We start from the raw sequence: 20,633 nt of genomic DNA on the forward strand, positions 1-20,633 counted from the left end.
TAATTGTGATTATCAAATGAAAAGTTTGCCCTGAAATAAGGATTGTAACGGTTATAAGCTGCTAAGTTTTGCTCAAATTAGCCTCAATTCTGCTTTAGTGCAACATAGGGTTTGCTAAAAATCTCTGTGCAATGCAAAAGAACACAATAAAAATCACAGGCCTTGGAGGATAATACTGAAAACATTTGTCAGTGGAACATTTATAGAAAGAAGGAGCTAATACATGTTAGCATAGTTTTACATTCATTAAATGATTAAAAAATACATAAATACTGCAAGAAATATGGCACTTTATCTTGAAAACCACCTGAAGTTTGTTTATGGAAGAGTTGCAGCTTGTATTAATAATAGTGAAGTGGTGGAAATGGACAAGAAATTGTACTAGTAGATGTGCATGGGCTGGGCCACTGATTGTCCTTGTGAGGTGTGTGTGTATGTTGTGTGTTCTTATGAGACTCAGTTCAACTGTGAATGGTTCCTTGCATTCACCTAGTTGGTCGAGCAGATGAAGTAGTGCACAAATAAATGCAAATTTTGCCTTACGCTAAATTTGTTTCCTAGTGTATTAATTGCATTGAAACAGATTCCCATTTTAAAAATCATTATAGCAGAACTGACTGTCTTATGTTGGTTGTATTCAAAGTTTTATTGGTATTTACCAGAATATAGTAAGAAAATAATTTATCTGAGGCTCAGTTGTTTGACCAGACAAAATCTCAAAGAGTAAGTAAATGAAAGTAAATGGGCCTGTCAAACCCATATGTAAACTACAGTATAATAGTACAAATAAGCATCAGACCAGTGGTTTCTAAACTTCAGCATGATCAGAATCAATGGCAGTGTTCATTAAAACACAGATTTGCCCCATCCCCAGAGTTTCCGTTTCAATATTTGCATTTCTAAACATTTCCAGGAGATGCTGATGCTGCTGGCCTGGGAGAAAGAGCCACTGATTAGAACTGATTGAGAACCACTCGGTTGGACCATACTAACTACTGCTGAAAGCAGTTTATGACACTGTCTCAGACTCACACAAGCAAGAAAATAAGTTTTCATCATGGTTACCAATGAAAATGTGATTTTCTCTTCAAAATGATCCCAATAACCTTCCTCCAACTTTCTCTGCTCCATTGCTAGTAGTAAAACAGACAACAAAAAAATAAAGACAAATTTAATATTTAGGATCAGTGAAATGTGGTGGGCATTTTGATTACCTCCAAACAAGTCTTTGTCACTGTTCATTGTATAGAAACCGTGCATTTGTTGGAAGAGTTGACCTCTTCCAGCGGTGCACCTTGATTAGAATAAATCAGGTTAATCTCATTTACCCCAAGCATCCATGATTGATTCCTTCAGAGAAATATTTAGAACTTCAATTCAATGGCTTGAGTAGCAATTCTCTCTTTCTTTTCTATAAACCTGAATGGAGAAACAGGTCACTTCAGAAGTTGCTGGCAGCCGTTTTATAACCATAGAACAAGCCAGACTTAGGGCAAAGCTACAACTGCAAAACCAGAGCCAAAAGAATAGCAGGGACATAGAGCCAGATTCTTCATTGATCAAAAGCTGAAGCCCGTAATACCACGAAAACTTTAATCATTTTCACTTTTTAAGCCAATTTGAGTTGGGTTCTCTGTTGCTTTAACCAAAAACAAAACAAAGAGAAAACAAACTCCTACTTAAAAAGGCAGAGATAAAGCCAAGAAGAGATGAGAGCTAATAAATCAAGCAACAAGCATATTGGAGGGATCTACAGTCTCCATAGAAATCTATTGATAAGCTTTCTACTTAAAGTGAACTTTAGCTATTTGTAGATGCAAGGACTAACCAAGATCTTGCTAATAAGAGTTCTGAAACCAAGTATCAGCAGTTCCAGGTAGTAAAGCCTGGATAAGCCACCAAAGGGATCAAAAGACTCAAAACTGTGAGGCTGCAAAGCATTTAGAACAATTACATATGAAGACTAATCCCACAACCCCCTAGTAAGACCTCCAGTATCTATACAGAGAATGAATGTAGTCTCCATTCGTAAGTGCAGTTAGTCATTCTTTTTTTGTTTGTTTATTTTTGATGGAGCCTCACTCTGTTACCCAGGCTGGAGTGCTGTGGTGCAATCTCAGCTCACTACAATCTCCACCTCCCAGGTTCAAGTGATTCTCATGCCTCAGCCTCCTGAGTAGCTGGGAATATAGGTGTATGCCACCACGCCTGATTAATTTTTGTATTTTTTAGTAGAGACAGGGTTTCTTCATGTTAGCCAGGCTGGTCTCAAACTCCTGGCCTCAAGTGATCTGCCTGCCTTGACCCCTGAAAGTACCAGGATTATTGGTGTGAGCCACCACGCCCAGCCCAGTTAGTTATTCTTAATGTCTTTTGGTCAACTTCATAAAGCCTCAAGTACAAGAATCTTTCTAACCTATTATCACACACAGACACCTGGACTGAGCATATCCTACTTATCACAATGGAGATTTGGGACAAAGAGTGGACAAAACTAGTCAGACACTTAACTTCCAACTTTCAAAATCCCACCTTAACCAGAGTTACTTTTGACTGAATGTGCTCTATTCTCACCAATAGAAAACAAACAAAAAGCAGAGTCATGGGAAGTAAAAGACTTTTGAAAAACATAGATTTGATTTGTCAGTTTGCCTACCAGAAGAGAAACTCTTTCGCTGTCATTTGGTCTCAGTGCAAATTAAACCCGGTTAACCAAATGCTAAGTAGAAAGAGCATGATCTTGGGAGTGAGATAAAACTGAATTTGAAATCCCACCTCTGTTATTTGCCTTTCAGCAAATATTATCTTTCTTGAGTAGCAGATTGCTCATCTGCAAAATGGGGATAATATATAATTTATAGAGAGTTTTTGTGTGACAATTAAAAAAGATAGCATGCGAAAAGCACCTCAGTGCCTGCTACATAATACATTCACAATATATGAAAATTTCCTATCTATCCCTTACCCTAAATACCTCAATGACCCCCTAGAACAAAATACAAAAAGCTATATTTAGGCTATATTTAGGTCAGGCTTTTGGTGGAAGAAGACACTCTGAATTCTATTGGCCATAGGAGCTTTGCAGTCATTCCTGTATTGGAGGAGTTGTCATCTTGAGAGTATCCCAAGCAGTACTGGGCAGAGCACCCTTCACTGAGAATCCCCTGGCAAAGAAAACCATAATAATAGCTGGGACAAGGTTCAGGTATATACAAAAGGAATAGCAATGAGTTCTCTAGAAAGCAGTTTCCTATACAAAGTGTTTCCTATTAACAAAAAGGCAGAAGCTTTTGATAGGCCACTTGAGCCCGTTGATTTCTGACAAACAGCTTTCACATTTGGCAGCAGGACATGAAACCTGAGGTCAGAGTGTGTCCATGAAAAGTAAGTCATCAAACAATGAAGCTGCAGGAAAATTATATGGCATTCTAGGACTCATTTATCAGCACTGTCTCCTGGAATACTTCTACGAGGCTGTTGAAATTGTGGTCCAATTTACTCCTGCTTGCCAAATAGTAATAATCACAAACTGCTGAGTTTAAGAAAAGGGAGACCTTAACAGCTTTTGCATATACCATTCCTGCTGTCTTTTATGTAATAAAACCCTCACTATTGAAAGCTCTATCTGTCAAAAATAATGTACATTTCCAGCTCTATATTTACAAGGTATGTATTAATGGAGGGGTGCTAGAGCTCTGTTATGTTTTGTTTTTCTAGTTGTTTTAACCTTATTTTGGAGGCTGAAATGTACTTTTTAAAACCTTGTCTGAATGACGGATTGACTTAAGAAAATTGTAGAAAATACTCTGAAAAGCAGAATGGGTCAGGTAATAGTTTTATGATTTTACTGCCTGCCACTGCCACCTCATTGTTCAAACTGTATACCTGGGTATTATTTAGAATATATAATGTTATGAGAAAAATTAACTTCATGGGAAATTAATTTCTAAAGCATTTAAAAATCTCTATTATATTTACAATAAATTTTTAAAATTCCATTCACCTATAAGAATATAGAAAGATTAAAGAAAATATTTGTGTTCAGCATCCACAGTTGATTTTTCCAATGAACATAGTTGGATTTTCAGTTGAATTTACCAACTAGATAAATCTGGGCAGATAATGCAACAATTCTACATCATCAGGTATGAAGATTAGAGAGGAATCAGTAATCACCACACAGATCATTTTGAAGAACAAATAAAATAATAAATATAAAAATATTTTCCAAATTTAAAAGTACTAAGGTAGTTTTGGAATTTTTGAATATTCTAAACTCAAGCATTAGCTCTGCTACTTACACCAGTGGGATCTTGAGAAGTAATTTACTCTGTCTAAACCCAAGTTCTGCATCTGCACACTACAAAAAAACAATAATAACGCCTATCTTATGTATCTTACAAGTTACTGTGAAATTCCAACAAAATTGTATTCTCTAAAAGAGCATTGTCAGCTGTAAAATCTTATAAAATCCTTAATGAATAGTCATTCTTGTTATTATGAAATACGCTTTGAAAAAGCCCTGGGGCCAGGCACGGTGGCTCATGCCTGTAATCCCAGCACTTTGGGAGGCCAAGGCAGGTGGATCACCTGAGATCAGGAATTCAAGACCGGTCTGACCAACATGGTGAAACCATGTCTCTACTAAAAATACAAAAATTAGCTGGACATGGTGGCAGGCACCTGTAATCCCAGTTACTCAGGAGGTTGAGGCAGGAGAATGACTTGAGCCCGGGAGGTGGAGGTTGCAGTGAACCAAGATGGTGCCATTGGACTCCAACCTGGGTGACAAGAGCAAAACTCCATAAAAAGAGGAGAGAGAAAGAGAGAGAAAGAGAGAGAGAGAGAGAGAGAGAAATAAAGATAAAGAAAGAAAGAGAGAGAGAAAGAGGGAAGGACAGAGAGGAAGAGAGAAAGAGAGAAACAGAGAGAGAGAGAGAGAAAGAACCCTCTCAATTACAGTAACACAAATTCTTGATAGAGAGACACTTCAGTTATATGTACTGTATTATAAACTCTGTGAAGTTAGGGATTCAGACTTTTGCTTATTGATGCACCTTTAATTCTTAGAACAATGTCTGATACAAAGCAGATATTCAATGAATATTTGTTCAATAAATGATAGTGTAAATATATAGAAAATACTTTGAAGTTGATATGTTAATAGTGACAGGTTGGAAAAAGGGATAATGATCTGAATGCTACTGAGAAATCAACTGACAAGGAGAGAGGAATTTTTCTGGAGGGCAAGAAAATAATTTGAGAGAAGGCTGTGGATTTTTATTCCATGATTTACATTGGGAAAGAATAGCCATATTACACTTCCCTAGGGGCCAAGTAATACATTGGTTTCCTTCCACATATGTGAGACAGGAAACTAACCAACGAAAATAAACTAGAAGCAAGCATTCAGCAAATGAGATCATCTCAAGAAAGAATATGTGATGCGCTTGCTCATGTTGCTACCCACTGGCCCTATGCCCTACATCTTCCTCTGCCTCAACACCTAAAGTTCACTTAAATAATCATTGTTCATACTAATTATTGAATTCTCAAAGAAAAGGTAAATTATATTCAGTTTTGTCATTATTAATACAGAAAAGCATGGCATAAAATGTTTTCTAAATACTCCCTACAAAAAAGAATCATTTCTTTTCTTTTCTTTTTTTTTTTTTTTTTTAAAGATTGGGCCTTGCTCTGTTGCCCAGGCTGGATTACAGTGGCATGACCATAGCTTACCACAGCCTCCAATTCCGAGGCTAGAGCAATCCTCCTGCCTCAGTTTCCTGAGTATCTGTGACTACAGGAATGAACCACTGTGCCTGGGTACTTTTTGTTTTTATTCTTTTATTTTTTGTAGACACAAGGTCTCACTATGTTGCCCAGGCTGGTCTCAAATTCCTAGGCTCAAGTGATCCTCCCATCTTAGCCTCCCAAAGTGCTGAGATTACAGGCATGAGCCGCTGTGCCCAGCCAAATCATTACTTTTTAAACTTGTGACAATTACATCTCCTTTCTTTCAAACATTTGAGTTAAGCATCTATTACATGCTAGGAAATGTATACAATTCAAAGAAGAAATAAATATTCTCCATATTGTAATGGACTTTCAGTGAGAAAGATTAAACCTCTTTTTCAAAATTATTTTATCCAGTTCATCTGTATTTCTGGACCACCAATACTTGTATATCAGGTTTACTTCCTGTAAAACTAAAAACAACCAAGTTGTATTCATGAATTCTTTTCCAGTAGCTTCCAGTGAACATTTTAACCAAAATATTATAACTTTTCATTTACTTTTCTTTTCCCCCAACAACTACACTGCGAGTTTATTAGAAAATAATCATATGCTTTGTTTGACTTTGTTTCTTGAATATGTAGCATGGTTTCTGGTTATAGACATTAAACAAATGCGGAAGAAAGGAAGGAAGTGATGAGGGAAGGGAGGAAGAAAGGAAGAAAAGAAATAAGGGAGCAAGGAAAGTGGGAAAGAAGGGAGGGAGGGAGATCAAATCCATGCAAATATATGTCACAGTCTACCCAAAATGACCACATGAACTGAACCTGGAGAATTTTTAATAGAACTAAATAAATTGACTGCAAACTTCACTAGAGATGTAAGAGCATACAAAAGGAAAAGAAACGAGGCAATGGAGGTAAGTTTTGAACTGGGAATTGGATCGTGTCTATCTCTATGCTCAAGTTAACCTCATGTATTTTCTGTCACAGCCTACTGAGCTGGACAAAGTCTACATTCCTAACACAAGTCATAGCCAGGAGAACTCAGATTTCCATTGCCAAACCAAAGCAGAACCCTGTGGTTGTTACCTCAGTAGCACAAGCAGGAGGTGGGCAGCGCTAAACCATCCTCTCTTTGTGTTTACCTTTTGGCCTGAACTATCTGGATAACTGGCTTAACCTTTCATTTTGCCTAGAATGTGAAGAACTGGTAGGACTGTAAATAGAAATGTGCCCAGTGTTAACCCACAGGGCCAGTCTCTTTATTATAACTCACCTCCACGTTCTAAATAAACAATAACCACTAGATTATGACTGGGAAAAGTTCTGCCGAAATTACATGCCTGCTGCTTCCAGACTTGAGAAACAGAAACTCAAAAGTGATTTACAGGAAAACAAAAGCACAAATAAAAAAATGTAGCCTAGTGCAGTCCTACAGAGCAGGTTTTACTGGTGTCGCTGCAATCTTACTACTACATTATGTTAGTGCTCTGAGGTTCTGCACCAAGGGCATGCCCCTCTGGAACTGGGGTGACTTCTCTCCACTGTCCTGTCCCAAGGGAGCATTTCACATTAGTATCTGTTAGGACAGCTGGAAAGACATCATTTTACCAAAATAAACTTTTGTTATTAAAAGTTATGATTGTGCCTTCAGTACAGCTCGGCATGTGGTGTGTCAGCTTTGCTGTGCATGATTTTCCTATTACTATTCCAGGAAAGCTCCCTGTCAGGTGACTGCCTGCAGGGTAGGAAAAAAAAAGTGTAAAAGGAGCATTCTAACTTATAGCCCAGAAGATTAAAATAAGAAGACGAAGAAAAGATTAAAAAAAGAAAACAGCAAGAAAAACCTGAGATCCCATGTCTTCCTGCCCCTTAGGAAAGGGTAATATCTACCTGATTGTGTGGCTTAGTTTACATATGCAACACTTATTTTAAAGCCCACATGAAAATAAATTGCTGCACCCAAAGAAAATTTAAATGTACTTAAAATGTGGATGCTTATTGCCAAATTGCACTCCAAAAAAATGCTTTACTTTTATGACCCCTTCAGTCTTCACCAAACTGCATGTGAGTCATCCTCCACACTGGCTGGTGTGCATCTCTGGAATGCTCTTTCTGCCCCCACCACCCTCTCCTGGCCACACCCTTTGTCTCCCTAAAGACTTAGCTTAAAAGGTCATTACTCAGAGAGACCTTCCTTGAACTTTCTGCTTGAAATATCTTTCTGCCCTCCTGGGGATCCCTATGTGATTTCTTCATCAAAATTATTACATATTGTAACTACTTAATTTAATTCCTTGCTTCCCTCTATTTCCTTCAGTAAAATTTAACCTCCCAGGAGAAACATATCTTCTGTCTTGTTAATCATTGCCTTTTCAATACCTACCTCACTGCTTGACACATATTAAGTGACTACATTATTTTGTTGAATGAGTGAACGATACGCACTGGTGTTAAACAGAATAGAGTTCATTTATGGGCCCTGCCATTTATATTAGTCCATTTTCACACTGCTGATAAAGGCATACCCGAGACAGGGTGATTTATAAAGAAAAAGAGGCTTAATGGACTCACAGTTCTACATGGCTGGAAAGACCTCACAATCATGGCCAGAGGTGAAAGGCACATTTTACATGGCAGCACACAAAAGAGAAAATGAGAGCCAAGCAAAAGAGGAAAACCCCTATAAAACAATCAGGTCTCCTAAGACTTATTCACTACCACAAGAACAGTATAGAGAAACCACCCCCATGATCTAATTATCTCCTACCAGGTCCCTCCCACAACATGTGGAATTATGGGAGCTACAATTCAAGATGAGATTTGGGTGGGGACACAGCCAAATGATATCACCCTTTGTTTACTGCATTATCTCGAGAGAGTTATTTACATCCCTCAATTATTTTGTGTTCTTTCATTTGTAAAGTAATAGTATTTCTAACCACATAGAGATTCTGTGAGCATTAGATGAAATAATGTTAAAAAGCATTATGTCTAACAAAAAAGAATTGACAATAGCAATCTATGATTATTATTGCCTAAACCAGGAAGAGGGCAGGAGGATGAAGTGCATGAGTGAATCCATCTAGGTTCTTGCTGGGACTTGTATATGGGAAGTGAGGCAACTTGAGTTATTGATTGCCAGTTTCTTGGAAGCAGAAGACCACCACCTACCCAGCCATGATTTGCCTATAGAAAGAAGAAATTGCTGAGGATACTTCTCCCTGAAGATATTTAAGGGATAAGATTTCCATAAATTATCTTTATTTAACTCTTTCTGAATCCTGTAGTGTCTTCTTTCTGTAGCATGTGCCTGCAAGGAAGCAACTATAAAACAGTCATGAAAGGAATAAGCATTTGTGCCCAACTCCATCCTACCACTACTTTTCCTCCCATCGCTACATAGCTAGAGAAGTGTAAAGGTTGGGAGAAAAATTCTGAAGCAGAGTAATGAGTTGCTCTATTGTCTTTAGGAAGGGAGCCAAGAAATCTGATGGAGGCTCATATTTGACTCAGGGATATAATTACTCCATTGGAAAATGTAGAGAATTAAAAAAAAATTAAACCTAAAACTTTTTTTTTTTTTTTTTTGAGAAAGAGTCTCCCTCTGTCACCCAGGTTGGAGTGTAGTGGTGCGATATCAGCTCACTGCAGCCTCCACCTCCCGGGCTCAAGTGATCCTCCTGCCTCAGTCTCCCTCCAAGTAGCTGGGACTATAGGCACATGCCACCACATCCATTAATTTTTGTATTTTTAGTAGAGGCGGGGTTTCATCATATGGGCCAGGCCGATCTCAAACTCCTGACCTCAAATGATTCAACCACCTCGGCCTCCCAAAGTGCTAGGATGATAGGCATGAGCCACTGTGCCCAGCCAAAAACTTTTAATTTATATGTAAACTACCATCATATAATTAAAGAATCTTTTGGTGATGAATTCCATTATAAATCATCTAAGCAGAAATTAAAAGTGTCACAAGAAGAATGTAAATTTTATTTTAATTTTGAAAAGGTATGCTCATTATCATTTAGTAACCAAAATGAAGTTAACACAAATTTTTAATTTTTATTTAGCAAAACTTTTAAAATAGACCATTTTTATTGAAATTGTCCAGGAATTTGCTTAATTTTCCACTGTTGTTCTGTGGAGCTCTTATCAAACTATGGGGGGTAAGCTCTATTTCATATTCTACTCACAGGTCTACAAGGTTCTTGATAGAACTCAGATAATTAAATGACATACTAAGGTCAATATTTCCACTGACAGTAGCTCTGGGTCTGCCTGAATATCCAAAGTATTTGGAGGTGGGGGTAGGCAGTGTTTGCACAGTTCTTTATGGACAGAGTACTTTGATTTTCCTTGAAGAGGCTTCTCTTATAGTCCAAGGAGTCAACTTTCGGCTTATACTAAGGGGCCTCTCAGTCATAACATATACAACACTCCTTTTTTATTATACTTATTTTGTTACACTCCTTTTATGACCCTGAGATAAAACGGATGATTAATGCAACCTACCAACACACATAATTTCAAGAAAGGAAGCAAGGAAGGAGGAAAGGAGGGAGGGAGGATGCCCTAACTATACAATTTTAGAGCCATAACCGGAAAATAATTTAAAATAATTTACATTTCATCATGTAAGGACTTGTGTACACCAGAAGATGTATAAAAGTTTCAAATGCATGTGCCTACAGGAAATGAATAAGATATAATTTGTGACAAGTGAGGTGAACTCATTTTGTAGAAGCCTAGGGAAATGAAACAGCAAACATGGGCATGAACACTAGAACAACAACTGGTGTTAGAAAAAATATATTATAGGCTGAATAATGCCCCTACCAAAAAATATCCACACTCTAATCCTTGGAACATGTGAATATATTATGTTACCTGGTAAAGATAATTTAAGGTTGCACAGGTGGAATTAAGATTATTAATTGGCTGACCTTAAAAAGAAAGATTCTTCTGGATTGTCTGGGTGGGCTCCATGTAATCATGAGGGTCATTAAAAGTTGAAGAAAGACTCAGAGCCAGAGAAAGAAATGTGGAGAGAGAAGCCAGGTGAGAGTGCTGCAGATGAGAGAGGGGGACGGCTCACCTTTGCTGGCTTTGTGGATGGAGGGGGCCACGAATTAAGGAATGCTGGCAGCCTCTAGAGGAAACACAGGAAACAGATGCATCCCTAGAGCCTCTGGAAAGGAACAGTGTCCTGTCCAAACCTTGATTTTAGCCCAGTGAGACCTGTGTCGGACTTCTAACCTGTAGAACTATCAGGTAATAAATGTGTGTTGTTTTAAGCCAAGTTTGTGAAGATTTGTTACAGCAGCAATAAAAAAAAAAATTGACGCAATAAGTAAAACAGACTAGTATTAATTCTATGATAAAAGAAAGAGGGACATAACCTTAATTGAAGTACGGATGATAAGTCAAGACAAATGACAAATTAACATAAGGGAGGAAAAGAAAATATAATACCCTCACAAATGAGCTGAGCTTTATCAAGTCAAAATATTTCCTTATATCACTGCATGGAATGAGACAGTAACGTATCATGACAGAAGGCACAGCTCATCTCTGGAAAGCCTTCTATATGTCAAAGCATATATTAGGCTTTGGTGCTTAAATCTTGAAGTATATCTAATGAAGATGGGGAATAAAGGATGAATTAAGAGGAAATATAAAATACACAAACAGCCCACCTATAAAATAAGAATCTATAGAGAAATTGTAAAATTATCCTCCAGAACATTTATCTGAGTCAGTTTGAAGAAGATTGTCAACCCCAAATTATAGAAATAATTTCACTGTGCTCTGTGCACAGCAGATTAATTTATCAATGGATTCCAGAATAAACAAAAAATGCATAAGTTAAAAAATATGAAATATTTTTAAGGTTACCTTTACTAGTGAGATGTAATAGCATCCCTGACCTTGCTGTTTCACTGTTAATTTAATGATATTCTAAATCTGTTAAAAATGAGCCACAAATCTCCTATTTAATATATTTATATGTAACAGCTACAAATGTAGACCAACACAAGTGACTTGTTGAGATGACTCAAATACCAGCGCCAGAACTAGGGTAAACCTAGGAAGCTCCTGGGACAAAAATATGTAAAGAGGTATTTACATGATTCCACAGGTGGTTGATTCCTTGAATTTTGCACTTTGGTTGCCTCACTTGCCTCACCTTAATTCACGTACTGTTAACATAGTTAATGTGACATTGTGATGTTATTTTCGAAAATGGTGAAACACTGTTTATAAAATTTGAAACAAAACATGCTTTATTTGCACTGAAGCTACAAGCCTAGAAAATTCTTGAAATGTTCTTAATTTCTAGTAATGTATTGTTTTTGTTACCAACTTCTAACTTAATTGTCTTGTGAAAGAGCATGGCTTTTTAAGGGCCTATTATATGCTTTCTGTGTCTTCAATAGAACAATGTGTATTATGCAATTGTGGTATGCAGAATTCTATGCGTGTTGATTAAGTCAACTTTGTTGAGTTTATTTTCATCTCTTTTATATACTGGCTTTTATTTTCTTCACTTTGACCAACTAAAAATTAAAGGGGTGTATTAAAATTTCTCATTTTGATGTTGGATTTATCAGTTTATTTCTATAGCATTTTTATAGACTTCTGCTTCATATAATTGTAAACTATTGCATTAAGTATAAGCATGTTTTAAAAGCCTATATCATTGTGGAGTGCTCCTCTCTATCTCTAATGATTCAATGTTATTTTATCTGGTCCTAACATACGTACACCTGCTTTTCTTAATTGACATTATGTCCAAACTTTGATTGTTATTATGTTTTAGCTGAGCCTTTTTCTATCTTATTACAGCTTACTTCCAGCAATATTTTACCACTTCACATATAACACTCCTATGCTCTTATATCTCTATGTGTTCCCTCTCCACCTTTATGCAATTGATGACATGCATTTTAATTATGGCTAAGTTACAAATCACCCAAAAGGATTGTAAAACTTTTTAAACCATCAATTATCTTTTGAAGAGATTTTGATGAGAAGAAAACTTATTTTATGGGTACCTACAGTGTTATTTGTGGTTTTCTTCATTCTTGCGCCTAGATAATCTGAAAAATCTGTATTTTCACATTATTTTTGAAATATATTTTTGCTAATCATAGAACACCTGGTGCACACGTTTGTTTTTTCCCATAATTCTTTAGAGATGCTGCTCTACTATCCTCTCAGATTTGCCAATGCAAAGTCTCCTAGCATCCCTATCTTTGTTTCTCAGTTGTAATATCTATTTTTTTTTTGGCTCTGATTTCCTTTAAGATTTTCTCTTTATCACTTACTTTAAGCAAGTTGATTATATGTAGCTTTATGCCTTTTTTTTTTTTTTTTTTTTTTTTTTTTTTTTTTTTTTTTTTTTTTTGAGATAGAGTCTTACTCTGTCATCCAGGCTGGAGTGCAGTGGCACGATCTTGGCTCACTGCAACCTCCACTTCCCGGGTTTGAGCAATTCTCCTGCCTCAGCCTCCCGAGTAGCAGGGATTACAGCTGCCACTAGTCCCTGCTAATTTTTGTATTTTAGTAGAGATGAGGTTTCACCGTGTTTGTGAGGCTAGTCTCAAACTCCTCACCTCAAATGATCCACCCCCCTCGTCCTCCCAAAGTACTGGGATTGCAGGTGTGAGCCACTGTGCCCTGCCAGGTTTATGTCTCTTATACTTCGAGTTCATTGCTTTTCTTTGAGCTTGTGGGTTTGCAGCTTTCATCAGATTTGGGAAATTTTTGGCCATTATTTCTTCAACCATTTCTCTGCTCCTGCTCCTTCAGAGACTACAATTACATGTGCATTAAAAAACTTGAAATTGTCTCAGAGCTAACTAGCACACGGTTCATTTTCTTTTTAAGTCTTTTTTTCTACTTCTTTCATTTTGGATAATTTATATTGCTAAGCCTATAAATTCACTAAACATTTGGTTTTTTCTTCAGTGCTTGGTCTGCTGTTAATACCACTTAGTGTGTTTTTCATCTCTGACACTGTAGTTTTCATCCCTAAAAGTTCTATTTGGTTCTCTTATATCTTCCAATTCTCTTAATATCATGTTCAATCTTTCTTCTGCTATTTTTAGCATGTAGAGTTTAAGTATTTTAATATTCTTGTCTGGTAATTACTACATCTTTATCCATTCTGATTGGTTTATCAGTTCTGATTGACTGATCAGTTTTGATGAACTGATTTTTTTTTTTTTTTTTTGAAATGGAGTCTCACTCTGTTACCCAGGCTGGAGTGCAGTGGCGCGATCTTGGCTCACTGCAAGCTCCACCTCCCAGGTTCACGCTATTAGATGCCAGGAGTTGTTAATTGCACCTTGTTGGATGTTGAATATTTTGTATTCTGAAAGTATCATGAGCTTTTTCTGAGATGCAATTAAGTTACTTGAAACAGTTTGACCATTTGGTGTCCTGCTTTCAAGACTTATTGAGCAAGAACAGCACCACGTTTGGTCTAGGGTTAGTTATTCTCCACTGCCAAGACAAGATCCCTTACCCAAAGCCCTGTGAATTGTGTGGTTTACCAGCCTGCCTCGTGGGGAACAAACACTTCCCCCCATTCTGGGTGAGTGCTGAGTCCTGTTCCCTTTCATCATTTTGGGTAGTTGATAATTGATCCCTCAATTATGATTGAGATTTTTTTCTTCAAATACATGCACTGATCGGTAATTTGCTGAATATTAAAGGGCAATTTTTCTGTAGTTGTCCAGTTTTATCCGTGTGTGGCTATCTCTCCTTTGGTGCTTGAGTTGCCATGTTAACCTTAGCAGCATTCTTCTTCCTGGATTCTTAGCTTCATCTCCTTCACTCAGGGAGTCCACTGGTCTCCACTTGGGTTTCCCTTTCTGATGGCCTGGAAATTCTCTTGAGGAAAATCAGAGGTCTGACTTCATTTGTTTCCTGTCTACCAGGGATCATGGTTCTGTGTTGTTTGATGCCAATGCCTTGAAAACTGTTCTTTCCTATATTTATCCGGTTTTTCAGTTGTTTCAGATATAAGGGTAAATCTGTTTCTACTGCTCCATGTTGGGCACAAGTGAAGTCCACATACTTTTTTAAACAATACGTATCTGGCTTTTGTTAATACTCAGTTTTTCAATAATGAACTTTACAATAGCAAATCTAGTCTATTTACATTAATCATTATTACTGGTATATTTGGACATGTTTCTCCAACCTTAACTTATTTTTTGGTTACGTTTACTTTTTCTATCTCTTTTTAATGCTTTCTCCTAAAAAAAAAAAAAAAAAGTTACTCCCTATTAAGGTAAGAAATTGGCAAATTCTTAAGTTCCTTAGTTCTCCACAAAAATCCCCATGACTTTTTTTCCTAGACTTTTAATTCTGGATTATTATTAATATTTTTCCTCTTTTTATTTGGCTTTAAATAAAGGGCCAAGACAAGAACAAACTTTGCCAGTCTATTCAATCACCTTTTATTCAAATATCTTTTGCAGCATCTCTTGAATTTTTCTTTCCTCTAACTTTATCCAAAACTGTTGTCTATGTGAGTCTCTGCATGGCAAACCTGTTGAGGCTTTCCATGCTTCCGAATACTTTTACTATGCTGACATCTTTGAAGACAATTTGGCTTGATAGGAAATTCTGTATTTTAAATTATTTTCCTTAAGAACTTATAAAATATCCCTTTATTATCTTCTTGTGTATAGTATTTACTGTTGAAAAACCTAATGTCTGTCTTACTTTAGATTCTTTGTTGGTCTTCTGACCTGGAAACCTTTATATGTATATATGGTATGAATTTGGCTATTCACTCCTTTTTTGTAATCTTTCAAATATCTTTCTTAGTTTTAAATTCACAATCTGTCTTACTATTTCTGCTATATGGATAGCTGTAATACAGAATATTGTTTAGAAATGGCTGTGCTCGTTAAATGTCCTGTTGTATTGTTCTATGAGCTCTTTTTCACCCGGACTGGGTCCCAAGCTTTGCTGCTCATTAGAATAAGCTGCACAACTTTCTTAAAATCCTAAAGCCAGATTCCACTCCATAGAAATTAAATCAGCATGTCTAGGAGTAGGAGCCAGGTATCAGTGTTTGCTAAAGATGTCCAAGTGTTTCTAATGGGCTATAAAATTTAGAAACTGCTTCTCTAGGAGTATCAGCCACACTGTCAGGCAATGTGTATTTTCGAATGTGTCAGCCCAATGTGTCTGACAGTGCAAGTAGGGGATTGATGACTCTTAAGATGAAGAGCCAGAAACACCAAAATACCCTTTTTCTTCCCCACCCCCAAAATCACAGGTCAAGCCTTCACTTTCCACTCTTTACTGCCCTAAATAGAATCAGCATTTGGAGGACATACTCCTTAGATTATAATTCCCTATTCCTAGGTTATGAGAGAACCACTTCAGAATCACCAGGCCACACCCTAAAGCAATTAAATCAGAAGCTGCTAGAATGAGACCTAGGCATTAGCATTTCTTAAAGTTCCATTGATAATTTCACTGTGCAATAAGATTGAGTAACACTGTCCCAAGAATTTGGAGAATGAGGGGCAGAGACACACGTGCTTGAGGTCAGATTGTCTCTATCTGTTTTTCGTAGCTCCTCAGAAGGAAAGAACCCCTTTAGTGCCCAGAATTTACTCCTGAGATACTGGGTTAAGAATTCTGAGTGGGGATTTGGAGTGGGCACTGTTTGTCACAAGATAATGGGGGTAAGAAGAGCAGGAACAGGACTCCAACTGTACTCTTTCTATTTTATTCTCTGTTTTATGGGGTGGCGTCCTATCCAAGCAAAAGTCACCTTCACACACACACTCACATCCTAAAAAATTGTTGAGAGGGCAATAGTGTGGGAATACCCTGGGTTTTTATCACAATGCTCTTCACTGACCTATTCTACTTCCTAAAGTTTAAAATAGAAGATGGATCTAGCAGTTGGGTGAGGACTTAGTTGGGTTGAAATTAGCATCAAAATCAGTGCATATTAAAACGTTTCCAAAAAATAAATAAAATCAAAGCTTTGTACATTATAAAAAACAGAGTTGAGCTCTGAGTTCAGTTGAGATTTTTATGTCTTTGAACATTTTGTGGGGCATTTGAAAGTCATGCAAAATGTGGGACAAATAATTTTGTTATATAGAACTGCCCTGCACACTGTAGGAAATTAATCAGCCCTGGTTCCTGCCCTTCCCCTAAATAATAATAATATATTGTGTCGAAATGTAAAGAGTGTCAAAAGCTCTGATAAATGTGAACCCTTTTCTAAAAGCCACTGAAAGATGTTAAAGATTTTTAAAGAAGAAAGATGCAAGGTTCTATTGAACAGTAGTAAATGGGACTAGGCTATCAGTTTCTTAAGGGAGGCAACATTTGGTATCAGTCTACTATTACCAGAAATTAATGAGAAACATGGAAAATAGTAGACAATAAATATACGGGTAGACAGGTGATGAGTGGAGAGAAAGAGAAAGAGAGAGAGAATGTAGGTGGCAGCAATACCATTTGGGGGCAAATATAATTATTTAGTTAATTGTTAAATAAGGCCGAATCTAAAGTAATAATAGTAGAATAATGAGGACAGATGAGAAATTTTTTTTAAAAAATAATCAATAGATCCTGTGAAATAGTGCAATGCTCTAGCTAGAACATTAATTCTGTTGCCCAGATAATCACTGACTTAGGCAATAATTCCTTTAAGCAGAAAGAAGGCACAGTAATACAAGAAGTTCAAATACAAAGCTACTAAATTCTTTGTACAAGGTAATTCATAGTTTCTTGAACATGTCTCTGTCTTTTTTGTTGTTGTTTTTGTTTTGTTTTGTTTTGTTCTGTTTTGAGATGGAGTCTCACTCTGCTGCCCAGACTGGAGTGCAGGGGTGCTTTCTCAGCTCATTGCAAGCTCCGCCTCCTGGGTTAATGCCATTCTCTGCCTCAGACTCCCGAGTAGCTGGGACTACAGGCACCCACCACCACGCCCAGCTAATTTTTTGTATTTTTAGTAGAGACAGGGTTTCACCATGTTAGCCAGGATGGTCTGGATCTCCTGACCTCCTAATCTGCCTGCCTCCGCCTCCGAAAGAGCTGGGATTACAGCTCTGTTTTTACATTACACAGGAGCACACTCACATATATAATAAAACATTAATAATTACCTGCTCAATTTGTATACATAAACAAGGCTTTATCTCATTCACATAATCAAGCTACTAAAATCCTCAACATTTGCAGTTTCAACAATGAGTCTGTTGTTAGCTGTTATTGAATGAGCAGTATGTGTTGTATATTTATAACAATTTTAAGTTGTTTTCCTAATTGTACACTTTACAGATGTAGATTTTGCCAATTCTCTTTAGAATGATCATGCTTTAAAAACAGGCACTGCTGGGCAGAGTGCCTCATGCCTATAGTCCCAGCTACTTGGGAGGCTGAGTTAGGAAGATCGCTTGAGCTCCAAGATTGGAGGCCACAGTGATTTTTGATGGTGCCACAAAATTCCAACCTTCATGACAGAGTGAGACCCCGTCTCAAAAACAAAAAACAAACAATAGGTGCACATATACATTGTTAATTACCAAAATCAATAATATGTATATTTAAAGGAAAGCTTAGGATGTGGCAAAAGAGTTTGAAGGATTTTAGATATAAAGGATATTTCTTCATATTGTAGAATAATGTAGAAATGATTTGAGTAAATGTAACAGTTTGAGATAACAAAAATCATTGGAGAATGGGAGATTAGTGGATTAGGAAAAAAAAAGAAAACAGTCAAGTAAATTAAAGACAAGGAGGTGATAGATATCAGAGCAAAGAAGAGGAAACTCTTAACAATCACTGAGAGCCAAGGGCGAAGACTGGGTGTAGTTTAGAAAGAAAAGCAGAGAGGATTATAGGCAGCTTGAAAAAAAAAAAAAGAGAGAGAGAGAGAAACAAGAATGAGCAGAAGGCTGGTCTTGATTGGTGGTAATTTGAACACCTGGTAGAAGGATGTAAAGAATATGGGCTTACTGAGGAAAAGAAAAAAAAAAAAACATAAAAAAATTAGTGAAAAGAAAATAAGTAACCAAAGAGATGTTAGTAACATTAATGTTTTTCTGTAGAAGTTATTGAGGGAGGCAACGGAATAGGTGGTGTGCTAGAGAAATGATAACTGAACTCAGAAAAATAAAATAAATCACTTAGAGAATTCAAAGTACAACAAAACTCAAAAGGAGGACACAAATCCTTATGACTCGTTTTCATATCACATTTCCAATTAGCAAATTTATTTAATATATCTGAGTCCAGAACGGATATAGGCTTTCAGCAGTGTCAGAACAAAAGTACCTGACCCTGACATGAAAGAGGGGAACCTCTGCCTGTGCTCACAAATCAGATGGAAAAAACTAAATGATAGCAACAGGTGGGAAATAAACATTAATATTAAGGAAACTGTGGCAAAGAGTTGGATAATGGGACATTTCCAGCACATTTGCTTGGCAGGGTCATCAAAATGTGGCAGTTTGACCTTAGCACCACCCACCTCACCTTCCTTCCCTTTGAGGCCCTCTAACCTCCCAGGTTCGCTGCATTCTAAGAGCTCTATCTCTTTTCCCCAATGCTTGCACTTGGAGTGATCTTCATAGATAATCTCCATTAAAATATTAGTTGACAAGAGATTAATATGTTTTGCATTTAAACAGAAAATAGTTGTTCAAACCCTTTTAGAAACTAGACAAATGCATCAAGTACTGGTGTTCAAAAAAGCAGCTGAAAGGATTTAACAATGTCAAAGATGCTGGCCTTGGCCAGCCCCTTTCATGCCTATCTTAAAAAAAAAAAAAAATAGAGTGTGGCAGTTCAGACCTGTAATCCCAGCAATCTGGGAGGCCAAGGCAGGTGGATCACTTGAGCCCAGGATTTCAAGACCAGCCTGGCAACATGGCAAAACCCCATCTCTACAAAAAATAAAGAAAAAAAATTAGCCAGCCATGGTGTCATGTGCCTGTAGTCCCAGTTACTTGGGAGGCTGAGTTAGGAGGATCATTTCAGCTGGGGAAGCTGAGGCTGCAGTGAGCTGTGATCGTGCCACTACAGCCTGGGAGACAGAGTGAGACCCTGTCTCCAAAAAAAAAAAAAAAAAAGGAAAAAATATAATATATGCCATGCCCTTCCAAAGGAATATTTTATATCCCTATAATGTAGAGTAATTTGAGGAGATTTTAATTAAATCTAAGATTTCTCATCCCTCATCACCCCACATTCCTGATTTGTTTATCATAAAATTAAGGCATCTGTCCTTACCTTATGGAATTATACACAGCAGGAAGAATTCTGACATGATGGACAGTTTTCTAGGAAATAGGAAAAAAATGACTAAAAGAGGGCAATGAGGTAGAATAGATCAATGTGGGTACAGAGAATATACATTTTCCAGGCTAACAGCATTTTAGAAACTAAATTATTTTGAGGGTTTAGTTAACTGTCAAAATGTAGAAAATGGAAAATAATTGGAACAAAGGGGAAAACAGCCTCAGTGGTAGAAAAGCAAACAGAGATGAAATGGTATTGTAATAATAATGTTTATGTTGTTTTAAAATAACTACTGACAGCAGAAACTGTAAAATATTTCTTCCACTCCGTTCTCCTCTTGCATACTTTGTGCCTCTTATCTGTTCACAATGGCAGATAAGCTTGTTCCCATCACATGAGTAATTGAGTGTGAACATTATTTGAGCAAATAAGGCTTTCTGCAAAAAAAGGTGCCGTATTGCTTATCGGTGGATACTATCACACACATGCATACACACACACACGGCACATACACAAAATTCAGATAATAGTTTGTGAAATTGATTAGAATATTTTATAAACACCCTTGAGTTAAGTGTCACAGAAGCTCCTCCTAACAAC

Source organism: Mandrillus leucophaeus, unplaced genomic scaffold, assembly GCF_000951045.1.
Source record: "Mandrillus leucophaeus isolate KB7577 unplaced genomic scaffold, Mleu.le_1.0 Scaffold682, whole genome shotgun sequence".
Classification (NCBI taxonomy): Eukaryota; Metazoa; Chordata; class Mammalia; order Primates; family Cercopithecidae; genus Mandrillus; species Mandrillus leucophaeus.